Raw genomic sequence first — 17683 nt, 5'->3', positions numbered from 1 at the left:
ACCTGAGACGAGCATGCTTGGTGGAGCTCAACAGAAGGTGGTGAGGCAGAGGTGTGAACTGAAAGTTCGAGCTTAAGGCGTGAGCTCAAGGTGTAAGCTCGAGGTATAAGCTGATGTGAGCTGGAGATGCGATCTGGAGGGGAGCACGCGGTGTCCCCATGCTCACAAGCGTCGTGTTGCGGGAGGTGGCCCGAACTAAACTATTTTTATTTACCAAGTAAGGCCCACTGGTCCATGTAGCTCTTTTTCAGACGCGACCTGGTCACAAGGGAGCAGCGGCACTCTGCGCTGTCTTCGCGGAGGGGGTCCAAGGGGCGTTGGGGGGGGATCTGGGGTGCGGTCACCGCATCGCGCCGCTTTTAGATGCGCTTCTGCGGCCATCTGGACCGCTCTTCCTTCCGATATTTGGAAGCCATTGGAGCTCTGCACTTTTAAATGTCTTTGACAACTCATTTTCTTAGAACCGCTTTTTGTGCTTAGTTTGTTGTCCTTCCCCATCACCTTCGATTAGCGCGGTTGGCTACGTACGGTGCGATAGAAGTTCAACATACATACATGTTCTATGTTAGTGCTGTATTTTGTGCATTGGTGTTGCAGCCAGCCAGAAACCGGCGCGACCAACAATATCCCCAAGCTCTGTGGTCCTACATTGGGATTATTTGTCGATACCGCGTTGGCAGTGGTGCACAAATAACACAAATCACTGAACTCATTCGTTAATACAACGGCTGCCTTAAGAGGAAAATATATCATGGGCGATGTTTCAGGCAATGGGCCCCACTGCATGACATATGTTTGCCCAGCTCCATTCAAGAGCGAGTATACATGTGAGGGGAGAGAACCAACGCGTGTGAGGGGGAAACATTCAATCTCCGAGAGCTGGAAATGTCTCCGCTTGCTGCGCTGCCCAGACCCTGGCTAGGCCAGGAGATGGCGACCTCAGCGACCACGGGGAAGGAGTTTCACCAAATTTGTGTGGCGATCCACATGTGCACACACACGTGCACGCACACACACATAGACTTACACACTCACACACACAGACTCACTCACAGACAGACTCACTCACAGACTCACTCAACAACAACCGCCATTCGCCACTAAGTAGGGCGGCGACATCACCACGACGCTTGTGCCAGGCCATGTGCACCTTGAGGCCACGTGAAGTGTCGAACGCCCGCTGGCAGGAGGTCACGGGGCAGACCCAGGTGCCACGGGTCGACTGAGATGACTGGCTGATGCACCACCTGTGCCCCCTACTGTGCCAACCTGCTGTGCCTTAGTCACCCGGCGCTCCGCTCGTTGTTGTGAGCGTCGCTCCTCCGCCCTCCATTGTTGGAGGGCGACTGCCTCCAACTGCCCAGTAGCGTTCTTCACGAGCCTCCTCCACAGAGGCCGATCTTGACAGCGCTGGTACCAGTCATCGGCAAGTCCACTCAGCTCCACGTCCTCCTGTACCACATCACTCCATCTCTTCTCTAGCCCATGCCGCGCCCGTTTAGCCCCCTCGATCCGACCGAACAAAAGCTGTTTCGGCATGCGGTGGCTGGGCATGCGGGCTACATGACCCAGCCAACACAGCCTTGCCTGCCAGAGGAGCTCACCGATGGGACCTTGCCCAGATCTTTCGAGGATTTATGAGCTCCTCACACAATCCAGCCTGGTTAAACCTAGGATGGATCGTAGGCAGGCCAGCTTAAATCTTTCCAACCTGCGAAGATGCTCCATTAGGGGGGTCCACGTTTCGCAAGTGTAGAGAAGGAAGGGAATGACCGTGGCTGAGAAGACCTGAAGCTTAATGCGAAGTGACAGACCAGGTAGCTTCCACACAGCGTTACGCAACCGATAAAAAGATATTGCCGCTCACACACTCACTCACACACTCACACAGACACACACACAGACTGACACAAAGATCCCCCGTATATCCTGAACAGACTTTTGGGGCAAGTGCTGTTAGCGAGCAGCTATGCATGGCACACGAGGGGGTGTGCAGCCAGCACCACGCCCGGCCGCCTTTTTCTCCCTAGTGGCGATGTTTACACACGGCACCGCGCTAACCGCTGCACCACCGCTCCCCCGCTGTTACAGTACAGCACTGTCCCCAGGTAAGATGGCCGCCCGCCTCCACGTGACTCGGCGCGCGCACTCGGCACGTGGTGTCATCACCACGTGGTGTCACCCAAAGCGCGGTCTCGCACCATCCCTGCTCACGGAGTCGCTGCCGCATTGGTCTCTGGGCCTCTCGTGTCCAGCGTCTGTCGGTCTCTTGTGACTCTGTGTGCGAGTCGCTGGCTATCTGTAAGGGTCTCTTCTGGGTCTTTGTGCGAGTCTCTGGGTCTCTGTGTGAGGGTCTGGGTCTCTGTGTGAGGGTCTCTGGGCCTGGTGCAAGGAACAAGAAAATGGGGCCTGCCAATGTCCCCCTCTCCTCCACGTGGCGTGGCAATGCAGCCGCTCCCCGCTCGTGTGGGCCCGTGCAGTTGCACCGCCTGCACACGCGGTAGTAGACGCGGTAGCCACTGGTGGTGTACCGCGTGCTCATAATTTTCTGTACTGTATCGTCATTTCCTGAACAGGAACATAAAGGTAATTGTCTATAGCACACAATACAGGTTTATAGCACATAATACAGTTTTTTTGGTACAATTTTACGTGATCTAACCCAAAAAAACGTGTATTATGGATAATATTTGTCGCGAAAGCCTGCGTGTTAAACAGTTTATAGCACAACCTGCGTGTTAAACTGTTTAGTCATGCGCTTGTGTTTTAGTGTTGCCCTTGCTCCCAACACTCCGATTAGCACAGTTGGCTACGTTGAAAGAAGTTGAACACGCTACAAGTTATTTTACTTTCTACATCCGTTAATGGAGCAGATCACAGCAAAAATAACAACTAAAGTCTCGAGTAAGGCAATGTGTTTTATTCTGTTTTGTCCATGATGACAGTGGCATTGCCCTTGTCGGCTGAGAGGACGACAATATCATCCCTCTTTTTTTAATTGAGAACTACTCAACGATGGCAGCTATACAAAAATAAAAAGAGATCCCACCAACAGCCTGTTCACCAAAACGAACAAAATCATCTCTGATTCAACAGCATTAATTGATGAGATCAAACAGTTCTCGTTGAAACCCTCTGCTGCCAGACAACCAAGATTATATGGCCTTCCAAAGATACACAAAGAAGATACACCCCTTCGTCCCATCGTCTCTACTATCAACTCCCCCACCTACAAACTGGCACGTTTTCTTGCTGATATACTGCGACCTTTCACTGGAAAAACCACCTCTGCGGTATTAAATTCTACTCACCTGGTATCGACAATCAAAGGCATTTCCCTGTCCCCAGACGACCTGCTTGTCAGTTTTGATGTGGTGTCCTTGTTCACCAAAGTCCCGGTACCTGACACCATCGCTATCATTGAAGACCTGGTTCATCAAGGACTGCATACTGGTGTACCCCCCTTGGTGAGACATTGCTCAACCAACACATACTTCACCTGGAATGGAACTTTCTACAAACAAACTGAGGGCACCCCAATGGGCTCCCCCCTATCTCCGGTTGTAGCAAACGTATTCATGGAAAAATTTGAAACTGACCCCATCCAGACTATGCCCGACCTTATGGAAGAGGTACGTTGATGACACCTTTGTCATCTGGCCACATGGCCAGCCTGCTCTAGACCAATTCCGCGACCACATCAATTCCATACACCCAGCCATCAGATTTACCATGGAGGTCGAAAAAGTTGGCAAACTACCCTTTTTGGATGTCTTAATTAAAAGGAGACATGATGGTTCAATGAGCCACTCTGTCTACAGGAAAGCTACCCATACAGATGCTTACTTGAAACCGGATTCCCACCACCATCCATCCCAGAAGAACTCCCTCATCAAGACTCTATACCATAGCGCCCAATGCATTTCCGACCAGGAACACATTACCAGTGAACTCAAGCACGTACACCAGGCTCTCAGGGCTAATGGTTACTCCGACTACACAATCCGCAAAGCCATCACTCTAGTCATGAAGAAGGATCCTCTTGTGGAGCCACTCAAAACCATCACCTTACCCTACATTGCAGGGGTCACTAAACAGATCTCCAAAATCCTGAATAAACACAAGATCCAGGTCCGATTCAACACAGTACATAAAATCCGTGATCTGGTTCCATCTGTAAAAGATGCTGTTCCAGACATACAGTACCTGGGCGTTTACAAACTAAAGTGCCTCTGTGGTAGTAGCTACATTGGAGAAACCAAACGACATATCTCGGACCGCATCCGCGAACATAAAGCAGACTTGAAACACGGTAGAACGAACTCCTCTGCCGTGGCAGATCACTGTTATAATTCATTGGGCTCACATAACATTGACATCTCCAAGACGGAGGTTCTTTGCAAACCAACCGGCTACCATGAGAGATTCGTTCATGAGGTCATTCACATATACAAGCACAGAGACAATTTCAACCGAGAAGATGGATTCTGGCTTAGTAACCATTGGAAAGATGTTTTAAACCATTTCTGTTCTTAATTGTATTTTATGATGACCTTCAGACCGCAGCTCTTTCGCCAGCATTGACTCTTAATACCTCTCACACCACGGTAAATGGTATGGTTTACAACATGGAGTATAATAGCGCCTCGCAGCTCTCTCTCTCCCCCTCCTCTGTTCCGACCATGGATGAACTCGTCTGTCTGAACGGGGCCCGTAGCTATCCGTGTTGCTAAAGTTGAGGGTAAGAATCCACCCATTTTTTCGCCATATAGCATTGTGATATGTAACGACTTATTGTTGGTAGCTTAGCTGATTGGAGAATATAGAGTTTATTGATAACATTAAGGTAATTTATATTTTAGTTTTTTATTGGTTCACTATATAGTACTGTGAATAGCTCAGATGTGTAGGCCTTGACTTCAACATAGCCATTTCTGTGACCAGTCACTAGCTAATCACTCAGTTATTTCAATGCTAAATTCGCCTAGTTATTTCAAGGATAAATTCTCCTGTTTGATTTGTACTAAGTGCCTCGGTGAATGTGTATGCTCTGACTTTAACATAGCTATTTCTGTGACCAGTTACAAGCTAATCACTCAGCTATTTCAATGCTAAATTCAATGCTAATTCCTTTGTCAAGGGGTGCCTCTGCGGATGTGTATGCTTTAACTTAGCTATTTCAATGCTAAATTCTTTGATAATTCCTTTGTCAAGGGGTGCCTCTGCGGATGTGTATGCTTTAACTTTTAACATAGCCATTTCTGTGACCAGTCACAAGCTAATCACTCAGCCATTTCAATGCTAAATTATATGCTAATTCCTTTGTCAAGGCGCTTTGTTTCCTCTCACACAGCTTAAAGGTCGTGATCTGAACGTGGCTTTTTCACTCCAGTGCTGTCCTACCAGACAGTCTCGTCCCTTCACCTGATGAAGGCCGCTTGTGTTGTGGCCGAAACGTCGTGAGAATATTATTGTGTTATTTTATTTTATAAATTTATTTTTTTATTCTCATTCTACGTGACTTTACCGAAAGAACCAAAGAAGATGAAACATTGCAGTCACGAAAGCTTTAAATCGGACTCGTCCTTCTAAATAAACTGCCAAATCGCTGCGCGTGGCGCTAACGTTTTTAATAAATAAATACACCGTTTAAAAATAAATACATTTATGCAAACCGACACACCTGATGACGACCGTTTGTGTTATGGTCGAAACGTCGTGAGAATTTTTATTGTTTTATATATATTTTATTGTTTCCCTTCCACGTGACTTTACCGAAAGAACTAAAAATATGAATTACTGCAGTCACGAAAGCTTTAAATCACAAACCCACATCATTAACACGGACCCACATCATTAATAAGAAACTCACATCAAGACGAGGTTACATCTTTACCACTCACCCACAACACTGGACATCTGTGAGAAAGAGCTGTATAGCTCATCTGACTCCAGTATAAATATTCTGATTCTGACATGAACTCACATCATCACGACTCACTCACAACACCTGATATGGTTTATCAAATCTTTCCAATGCTAAGCCAGAATCCATCTTCTCGGTTGAAATTGTCTCTGTGCTTGTATATGTGGATAGCCCTTCACTTGGAATGGAACTTTCTACAAACAAACTAAGGGCATCCCAATGGGCTCCCCCCTATCTCCGGTTATAGCTAACATTTTCATTGAGAAATTTGAGACTGACGCCATCCAGAGTGCCACTCTGCGCCCAACCTTATGGAAGAGGTACGTGGATGACACTTTTGTAATTTGACCACATGGCCGGCCTGCTCTAGACCAATTCTTCGACCACATCAATTCCATACACCCAGCCATCAGATTTACCATGGAGATCGAAAAAGATGGCAAGCTACCTTTTTTGGATGTCCTAATTAAAAAGAGACCTGATGGTTCACTGAGCCACTCTGTCTACAGGAAAGCTACCCATACGGATGCTTATCTGAAACCGGATTCCCACCACCATCCATCACAGAAGAATTCTCTCATCAAGACTCTGTATCATAGAGCCCAATGCATATCCGACCAGGAACACATAGGCAGTGAACTCAAGCACGTACACCAAGCTCTTAAGGCTAATGGTTACTCCGACTATACAATCTGCAAAGCTATCACTCAAACCATGAAGAAGGACCCTCTTGAGGAGCCTTTCAAAACCATAACTTTACCCTACATTGCGGGGATCACAAAAAAGATCTCCAAAATCTTGAATAAACACAAGATCCAGGTCCATTTCAACACATTACATAAAATCCGTGATCTGGTTCCATCTGTAAACGATGTGATTCCGGACATAGAATACCCTAGTGTCTACAAACTAAGTTGCCTCTGTGGTAGTAGTTACATTGGAGAAACCAAACGCCATGTCTCGGACCGCATTCGTGAACACAAAGCAGACCTTAATCACGGTAGGACCAACACCTCGGCCGTGGCAGATCATTGTTATAATTCAGTAGGCTCACATGACATTGACTTTTCCAAGACAGAGGTTCTTTGTAAGCCATCTGGCTACCATGAGAGATTCGTTCATGAGGCTATCCACATATACAAGCACAGAGACAATTTCAACCGAGAAGATGGCTTCTGGCTTAGCAATCATTGTAAAGATTTGATAAACCATTTCAGGTCTTAATTGATTGTTCACGCTTACAGTGGCGTTTAGGCAGCATACATTAAATTTTTCGTCTCCCCCCTCCTCTTTTCAGAACATAGATGGACTCGTCCTTCTAAATAAATTGCCAAATCGCTGCGCGTGGCGCTAACGTTTTTTATAAATAAATAAATACACCGTTTAAAAATAAATAAATAAATGTATGCAAACCGACACACCTGATGACGACCGTTTGTGTTATGGTCGAAACGTCGTGAGAATTTTTATTGTTTTATATATTTTTTATTATTTTATTGTTTCCCTTCAACGTGACTTTACCGAAAGAACTAAGATTATGAATTACTGTAGTCACGAAAGCTTTAAATCACAAACCCACATCATTAACACGGACCCACATCATTAATAAGAAACTCACATCAACACGAGGTTACATCTTTACCACTCACCCACAACAGTGGACATCTGTGAGAAAGAGCTGTATAGCTCATCTGACTCCAGTATAAATATTCTGATTCTGACATGAACTCACATCGTCACGGCTCACTCACAACACACCACCATCACTATCAGTAACACCACTAACGCCACCACTCCTCCTGCCAGTACACTACACAAAACACACACGTCCTCACCACTCACATCACCACTCACCTACAGTTCCTCACTTCCTCCAAAGAGTCGCTGCTTCTGTCGTCTCGGTGCTTCTCTCCCGCCACATGTGAGAAAAAAGATCGGCAGAAGCAAGTGGGGGCGGGGCTCGGTGATCACGCCCTCAGTGACGCAATATCCTGTGAGCCCCTCCCCCCCCAGCACCTTCCCCCCCTACGCCCCCTCCCCCCACTAACACCACCAAAGAAAAGCTCCCGCGTATATAGCCTAAACAGAGCACTACTAACAACAACCCCACCACTAACAACGCCACCACCAATAACAACCCCACCACCAATAACAACCCCACCACTAATAACAACCCCACCACTAACAACCACACCACCACTACCACACCACCACTAATACACAGTTCTGATCCACTCCTCAGCTGCTCCCCACACGCGATGCTTCTGCTGCTCTCTCTACTTCCGCTTCCGCCGGTGAACGTGGCGCCAACTTCTGAAGCGGTTCGCTGCCTGGGCCTCCTCTGGGTCGACTCAGCCTGAAGGTGAGAACCTCGCATGGTGTGGACACCTCAGCAGTGGTGGAGGAGAGACAAAGGCGCCCCACAGCCGTAGGCTTCTAAACAGCTGCTGGGCTCACGGCATCGTTTCAAGCAGAGCCCGGCTCTGCTGCTGAGGCACTGAAGGTGGAAAGCGCCCCAGAGTGGCGCTCGAGTTGAGCCATTGCTGCTGATGAGAGGCTGCTGGCATCAGTCAAATATACTTTTTCATCTTTGCAAGGAAGGGTTTATTGTGAAGGAGGCGAATCGCGTGCTGGCGGAGGAGGCCTCCACTAGACGCCGCTAATTAGGGTATTTGGTCTACTCTTCCACGCTGATCTCCACGTTTTGGAGCAAGGTGGGCGTACCCCCACTTTACCCCACCACATGCGGGTCGTTAGCTCACTGGACTTGCACTGCAGAGGTGCAGGTTCGATTCCATCGCCCACACACCCACCCACTCACTTGCCCACTCACCAACTCACCCACTAACCCATCTATCCACCCACCCACAGGGACATGTGGAGACACACGGAGACACATGGACACACGGATACATAGAGCCTTGATAAAGTGGTTGTGTAGGTGGTGTTAGAGTATCAGCATCAATGTGGTTGTTGTGGTTATGTTGCTTGTTATGGTTGTGGTGGTTGAGGTGATGTTGGTTGTGGTGGTTTTGGATGTGGTGGCTGCAGTTATAGTTGTGGTTGTATCGCTGGTTGTAGTGGTGGTTCAGGTTTTAGTTGTGGTGTAGGTGGTTATGTTAGTTGTTATGGTCCTTTTGGTTGTGGTAATAATTGCGGTTGTGGGGGGTATATTTTTTGTGGCTATAGTTGTGTACGTGGAGGTTGAGGTTTTCATGGTTATAGTTACAGTTGTGGTTATGTTATTGTTGTTGTTATACTTGGGGTTGTGGTTATAATTGTGATTGTGGTCAAAGTTGTGATGGTTATGTTATGCTTTTGTGGTTATAGTTGTGGTGAAGGTGGTTATGTTGGCTTTCATGGTTGTTGTATGTGTAGGGAGCGGTAGAGTAGCGGTTGAACGCCACGCCACGGACCCGAGGAAGTTCGATTCCCGCTCACGGCCAACACCAGTGACGATCATCTGAACCAATCCAGGGCTTCCCCTACGTCGACTCTGCCTGAAATGAGTACCTGTTGTGGTGTGTAATAAACATCGCCACTCGGGAGACAAAGACGGTCGGGTGTAGTGCTGGCCACCCACCTGCTTGTGTTCCACACTGCGGGCCTCCATAGGTGCTCGCTAACAGAGCTTGCCCCAACAGTCTGTTATAGGCTATAGAATAATTTTTTGTCTTTTGTTGTTGTATGTGTGTTGAACTTCTTTCGAACCATATGTTGCCACCTGTGATAACCGGAGATGCGTTTATAGTTGTAGTGGTTATATTATGGTTGTGGTTATAGTTGTGTCTGGTTTTAGTGCTTAGAGTTGTGGTTATAGATATGGTTATAATTGTGGTTATAGTTGTGGGTGTGGTTATAATTGTAGTTGGTTTTGGTTATAGTTGTGGTTATAGTGGTTATGGTTGTTGGTTATGGTTGTGGCTGTGGTTATATTTGTGGTTACATTTGTGGTTGAATTTGTAGTTCTAGTTGTGGTTGTTGGTTTGTGGTGGTGAGGCTGGTGCAGGTGGTGGGTTGGAGGCCACGTTCCCTGCCCATGCAGTTCGAACAGCGATGGCTCCCTGTGCTATGTGGGTCACATGAACTTGTCTCCCAGCATGCCTTGAAGTCATCATTATAGGAGCCCTCGCCTCCTCTACGCACTCTCCTCCTATCTTTCCCCTCTCACCTCCACGCACTCTCCTCCTACCTCTCACCTCCTCCCCGTGTCTCCCCCTTTCTCTTTTTCCCAGGGTCTCCCTCCTCTCCCTCCCCGTGTCTCCTTCCTCTATGTCGCCGTGTCTTTCTCCTCTCCCTCCCCGCGTTTCCCTCCTATCTTTCCCTGTGTCTCTTCTCTTTCCCCGCTTTTCCCTCTCCAACCTCCACCTGTCTCCCTCCTCTCTCTCCCCGTGTCTCCTTTCTCTCCCCGTGTCTCACTCTTCTATCTCCCCCTGTCTCCCTCTTGCTTCCCGTGTCTCACTCACTCAGCCACCCACTCAGCCACTCACTCAACCACTCAGTCACTCAGCCACTCAGTCACGCAGCCACTCAATCACCAGCCACTGACTCAATCAGCCACTCAACCACTCAGTCACTCAGCCACTCAATCACCCAGCCACTGACTCACTTAGCCACTCACTCAACCTCTCACTCAACCTCTCACTCACTCAACCACTCACTCAACCACTCACTCACGCAGCCACTCACTCACGCAGCCACTCACTCACCCAGCCACTCATTCACTCAGCCACTCATTCACTCAGCCACTCAAACACTAACTTACTCAGCCACTCACTCAGCCACTCACTCAGCCACCCACTCAGACACTCACTCAACCACTCAGTCACTCAGCCACTCACTCACTCAGCCTCTCACCAGCCACTCACTCAACCACTCACATACTCAAGCTCTCAATCAACCACTCACTCACCCAGCCACTCACTCAGCTGCTTAGTCACTCTGCTACCCACTCACTCAACCACTCACTCATTCAGCCTCTCACTCAGCCACTCACTAACTCAGCCACTCACTCCCTCAACCACTCAATCACTCAGCCACTCTCTCATTTAATCACTCACCTAGCCACCTGCTTATTTGTTTATTTTACCAGGTAAGGCCCATAAGATATATATCTCTTTTTCAGACGTAACCTGGCCACATATGATTGCCCAATTAAGTGGCATTTTACGTGTCAATTTATATCAGCAACTATAAATGTGGATTGACAAACAGGAGCCGGACAAAAATTCACACAACGAAGGGGAGAGTGAGAGAAACATGCGAACTCCAAATATACAACAGGCATCAGGGTCAGGATTGTTGTATATATTGTCTTGAAAAATAATAAAAATGAAATGAAAAATGCAAAAGGTGTTATTTTACAAAATTAGGTAATTATGTCAATTTATGCAATTACGCTAATTAGGCTCGGCTTTGTTGTCTAGGGGTATTACCAATCGTGATAATTGTCAGTGATGTGTGGGTTCTGGGTCCATATTTGTCGTGTCACTGGGGTTTATAATAGGCTGGTAGGGTGGGTTTATAATGGACATGTAGGGTGGGGTTATAATGGCTAGGGAGGGTCAGTTCATAATGGCCAGGTAGGGTGGGGTTGTAATGGCTAGTGAGAGTGGGGTTATAATGGCCAGGTAGGGTGGGGTAAAATGGCCTTGTCAGGGGTCCACCTCCTCCACCACCAGTTCCACCTCAACCTCCTCCACCTCCCACCTCCTCGCAGGAACCCAGACCCAACAGGTGCCATGGGTTGCCACGCTACGTGCAGGAGGAGGAGCTCATCACTTGAATGTGACGAGCAGTGAGCTCACCACTTGAATGTGACGAGCAGTGAGCTTATCACTTGAATGTGAGATGCAGTGCGCTCATCACTTGAGTGTGACATGCAGTGAGCTCATCACTTGAATGTGACATGCAGGGAGCTCATCACATGAATGAATGGGACATGCAGTGAACTCATCACTTGAATGTGACACGCAGTGAGCTCAACATTTGAATGTAACATGTAGTGCACTGACCACTTGAATGTGACATGCAGTGCGCTCATCATTTGAATGTGACATGCAGTGAGTTCGCCACTTGAATGTGACATGCAGTGAGCTCGCCACTTGAATGTGACATGCAGTGAGCTCAACACTTGAATGTGACATGTAGTGCACTGACCACTTGAACGTCATGCAGTGCGCTCATCACTTGAATGTGACATGCAGTGAGCTCAACACTTGAATGTGACATGCAGTGAGCTCATCACTTGAAAGTGACATGCAATGAGCTCACCACTTGAAAGTGACATGCAGTGCGCTCATCACTTGAATGTGACATGCAGTGAGCTCGCCACTTGAATGTGACATGCAGTGAGCTCGCCACTTTAATGACATGCAGTGTGCTCATCACTTAAATGTGATATGCAGTGCGCTCATCACTTGAATGGGACATGCAGTGAACTCACCACTTCAACGTGACATGCAGTGCGCTCGTTACGTGAATAAGACATGCAGTGAGCTTGCCACTTGAATGTGACATGCAGTGAGCTCATCACTTGGACGTGACATGCAGTGTACTCATCACTTGAAAGTGACATGAATTGAGCTCATCACTTGAACATGACATGACATTTTCTACATCACACGACTATACTGACTATATATGATGGGGTATAGTCGTGTGATTTCGTAAAAAGTTTTGTTGGAGGCATATATTTTTTGTGACTTAAAATTGTAATGTATAATGACTTTTTTGTTAGTAGTAGGGTAGTTGCAGTTGCTTAGCGTCAATATACTAAATTCCTCTGCTGATATGTAACCTCAGCTTATTGGAGAGTATATTGAGTATATTGATTATATTGATGTAGTTTATATTTTAGTTTTTTATCAGTTTACTACATGGTAGTCATTATATAGTGTAGTGTATACCCAGTTACTTAATGTTAACAGTTCAGATTATTGGAGAGTATATTGAGTACATTGATTATATTGATGTAGTTTATATTTATTTTTTTCACATGGGTTTATTGCATGGTAGTAGGGTATGTGTAGTTCTTTAGAAACTCCCTTTTTTATTTTCCACATATTGCACTAGCTTGATACGCGGTGGTTTGGGCTGTTGCAGTTCTTTATTATTAAAATTTTATCTCCCTTTATTATTGCCAATCCTACATGATACACTAACATAATATGACTTTAAGACCCCCCACCTGCCTACACATTCCACAAGGAGTGACTAATCCCATATCTGCATTTGTCATAAACATGCTAAATTCCTCTGTTATGTAAACTTCTTTATCAAGACGCTCTCCTCCTCCCACCCAATTTAAAATAGGCTGCCAAGCTTAGCAGTGTTCGTTAGGACGCTGTCTTTCCGACAGCTCTGTTTCTTCACCTGAGGACGGCTGCTTGCGTTGTGGCCTAAACGTGAGAATTTTATTATATTATGTTTGATTTTTATTATTTTATTATTTCCCTTCTACGTGACTTTACTGAAAGAACCAATAATATGGTGCATACCTACTTTTGGTGGGACCTGCTTTCCCTAGAGCAGTGCATACTGACTGTGGTAATACCTGCTATCACTACAGCATTGCATGCTGACTGGTGGTATCCTGCTATGACTACAGCATTGCATACTAACTGTGGTGGTATCCTGCTATGACTACAGCATTGCATGCTGACTGTGGTGGTATCCTGCTATGACTACAGCATTGCATGTTGAGTGGTGGTATCCTGCTATGACTACAGCATTGTATGCTGACTGTGGTGGTATCCTGTTATGACTACAGCATTGCATACTGACTGCGGTGGTATCCTGCTATGACTTCAGCATTGCATACTGACTGCGGTGGTATCCTGCTATGACTATAGCAGTGCATGCTCATTGTGGTGGTATCCTGCTATGACTACAGCATTGCATGCTGACTGGTGGTATCCTGCTATGACTACAGCATTGCATGCTGACTGTGGTGGTATGCTGCTATGACTACAGCATTGCATACTGACTGCAGTGGTATCCTGCTATGACTTCAGCATTGCATACTGACTGCGGTGGTATCCTGCTATGACTACAGCATTGCATGCTGACTGTGGTTGTATCCTGCTATGACTACAGCATTGCATGCTGACTGTGGTGGTATCCTGCTATGACTACAGCATTGCATGCTGACTGTGGTGGTATCCTGCTATGACTACAGCATTGCATGCTGACTGTGGTGGTATCCTGCTATGACTACAGCATTGCATACTGACTGCAGTAGTATCCTGCTATGACTTCTGCATTGCATACTGACTGCGGTGGTATGCTGCTATGACTACAGCATTGCATGCTGACTGTGGTTGTATCCTGCTATCACTACAGCATTGCATGCTGACTGTGGTTGTATCATGCTATGACTATAGCAGTGCATGCTCACTGTGGTGGTATCCTGCTATGACTACAGCATTGCATGCTGACTGTGGTGGTATCCTGCTATGACTACAGCATTGCATGCTGACTGTGGTGGTATCCTGCTATGACTACAGCATTGCATACTGACTGCAGTGGTATCCTGCTATGACTTCAGCATTGCATGCTGACTGCAGTGGTATCCTGCTATGACTTCAGCATTGCATGCTGACTGTGGTTGTATCCTGCTATGACTACAGCATTGCATGCTGACTGTGGTGGTATCCTGCTATGACTACAGCATTGCATACTGACTTTGGTGGTATTCTGCTATGACTACAGCATTGCATACTGACTGTGGTGGTATCCGGCTATGACTACAGCATTGCATGCTGACTGGCGGTATCCTGCTATGACTACAGCATTGTGATGCTGACTGTGGTGGTATCCTGCTATGACTACAGCATTGCATGCTGACTGTGCTGGTATCCTGCTATGACTACAGCATTGCATGCTGACTGTGGTCGTTTCCTGCTATGACTCAAGCATTGCATGCTGACTGGGGTGGTATCCTGCTATGACTACAGCATTGCATGCTGACTGTGGTTGTATCCTACTATGACTACAGCATTGCATACTGACTGCGGTGGTATCCTGCTATGACTTCAGCATTGCATGCTGACTGTGGTTGTATTCTGCTATCACTATAGCAGTGCATGCTGACTATGGTGATATCCTGCTATGACTACAGCATTGCATACTGACTGTGGTGGTATCCTGCTATGATTACAGCATTGCATCCTGACTGTGGTGGTATCCTGCTATGACTACAACATTGTATGCTGACTGGTGGTGTCCTGCTATGACTACAGCATTGCATACTGACTGCGGTGGTCTCCTGCTATGACTTCAGCATTGCATGCTGACTGGTGGTTTCCTGCTATGACTACAGTATTGCATGCTGACGGTGGTGGTATCCTGCTATGATTACAGCAGTGCATACTGACTGGTGGTACCTGCTATGATTACAGCAATGGAAACTGCTGTTGTGGTACCGGCTATGATTACAGCAGTGCATATTGTCGTGGTACCTGCTATGATTACAGCAGTGCATACTGACTGTGGTGGGACCTGCTATGATGACAGCATTGCATACTGACTGGGGTGGTATCCTGCTATGACTACAGCATTGCATGCTGACTGTGGTGGTATCCTGCTATGACTACAGCATTGCATGCTGACTGTGGTTGTATCCTGCTATGACTATAGCATCGCATACTGACTGTGGTGGTATCCGGCTATGACTACAGCATTGCATGCTGACTGGTGGTATCCTGCTATGACTACAGCATTGCATGCTGACTGTGGTGGTATCGTGCTATGACTACAGCATTGCTTGCTGACTGGTGGTATCCTGCTATGACTACAGCATTGCATGCTGACTGTGGTGGTATCATGCTATGACTACAGCATTGCATACTGACTGTAGTGGTGTCCTGCTATGACTACAGCATTGCATGCTGACTGTGGTGGTATCCTGCTATGACTACAGCATTGCATACAGACTGCAGTGGTATCCTGCTATGACTTCAGCATTGCATACTGACTGCGGTGGTATCCTGCTATGACTACAGCATTGCATGCTGACTGTGGTTGTATCCTGCTATGACTACAGCATTGCATGCTGACTGTGTTTGTATCCTGCTATGACTACAGCATTGCATACTGACTGCAGTGGTATCCTGCTATGACTTCAGCAGTGCATGCTCACTGTGGTGGTATCCTGCTATGACTACAGCATTGCATGCTGACTGTGGTGGTATCCTGCTATGACTACAGCATTGCATGCTGACTGTGGTGGTATCCTGCTATGACTACAGCATTGCATACTGACTGCAGTGGTATCCTGCTATGACTTCAGCATTGCATGCTGACTGTGGTTGTATCCTGCTATGACTACGGCATTGCATGCTGACTGTGGTGGTATCCTGCTATGACCATAGCAGTGCATGCTGACTATGGTGGTATCTTGCTATGACTACATCATTGCATACTGACTGTGGTGGTATTCTGCTATGACTACAGCATTGCATACTGACTGTGGTGGTATCCGGCTATGACTTCAGCATTGCATGCTGACTGGTGGTTTCCTGCTATGACTACAGTATTGCATGCTGACTGTGGTTGTATCCTGCTATGACTACAGCATTGCATGCTGACTGTGGTGGTATCCTGCTATGACTACAGCATTGCATGCTGACTGTGGTGGTATCCTGCTATGACTACAGCATTGTATGCTGACTGTGGTGGTATCCTGCTATGACTACAGCATTGCATACTGACTGCAGTAGTATCCTGCTATGACTTCAGCATTGCATACTGACTGCGGTGGTATGCTGCTATGACTACAGCATTGCATGCTGACTGTGGTTGTATCCTGCTATCACTACAGCATTGCATGCTGACTGTGGTTGTATCATGCTATGACTATAGCAGTGCATGCTCACTGTGGTGGTATCCTGCTATGACTACAGCATTGCATGCTGACTGTGGTGGTATCCTTCTATGACTACAGCATTGCATGCTGACTGTGGTGGTATCCTGCTATGACTACAGCATTGCATACTGACTGCAGTGGTATCCTGCTATTACTTCAGCATTGCATGCTGACTGCAGTGGTATCCTGCTATGACTTCAGCATTGCATGCTGACTGTGGTTGTATCCTGCTATGACTACAGCATTGCATGCTGACTGTGGTGGTATCCTGCTATGACTACAGCATTGCATACTGACTTTGGTGGTATTCTGCTATGACTACAGCATTGCATACTGACTGTGGTGGTATCCGGCTATGACTACAGCATTGCATGCTGACTGGCGGTATCCTGATATGACTACAGCATTGTGATGCTGTCTGTGGTGGTATCCTGCTATGACTACAGCATTGCATGCTGACTGTGCTGGTATCCTGCTATGACTACAGCATTGCATGCTGACTGTGGTCGTTTCCTGCTATGACTCAAGCATTGCATGCTGACTGGGGTGGTATCCTGCTATGACTACAGCATTGCATGCTGACTGTGGTTGTATCCTGCTATGACTACAGCATTGCATACTGACTGGGGTGGTATCCTGCTATGACTTCAGCATTGCATGCTGACTGTGGTTGTATTCTGCTATCACTATAGCAGTGCATGCTGACTATGGTGATATCCTGCTATGACTACAGCATTGCATACTGACTGTGGTGGTATCCTGCTATGATTACAGCATTGCATCCTGACTGTGGTGGTATCCTGCTATGACTACAGCATTGTATGCTGACTGGTGGTGTCCTGCTATGACTACAGCATTGCATACTGACTGCGGTGGTCTCCTGCTATGAC

This window comes from Petromyzon marinus, unplaced genomic scaffold (genome assembly GCF_048934315.1).
Source record: "Petromyzon marinus isolate PM22_M1 ecotype Great Lakes invasive population unplaced genomic scaffold, UKy_Petmar_22M1.pri1.0 PM_Scaffold_192, whole genome shotgun sequence".
NCBI classification, from domain to species: Eukaryota; Metazoa; Chordata; class Hyperoartia; order Petromyzontiformes; family Petromyzontidae; genus Petromyzon; species Petromyzon marinus.
This window is presented reverse-complemented; position numbering follows the sequence as displayed.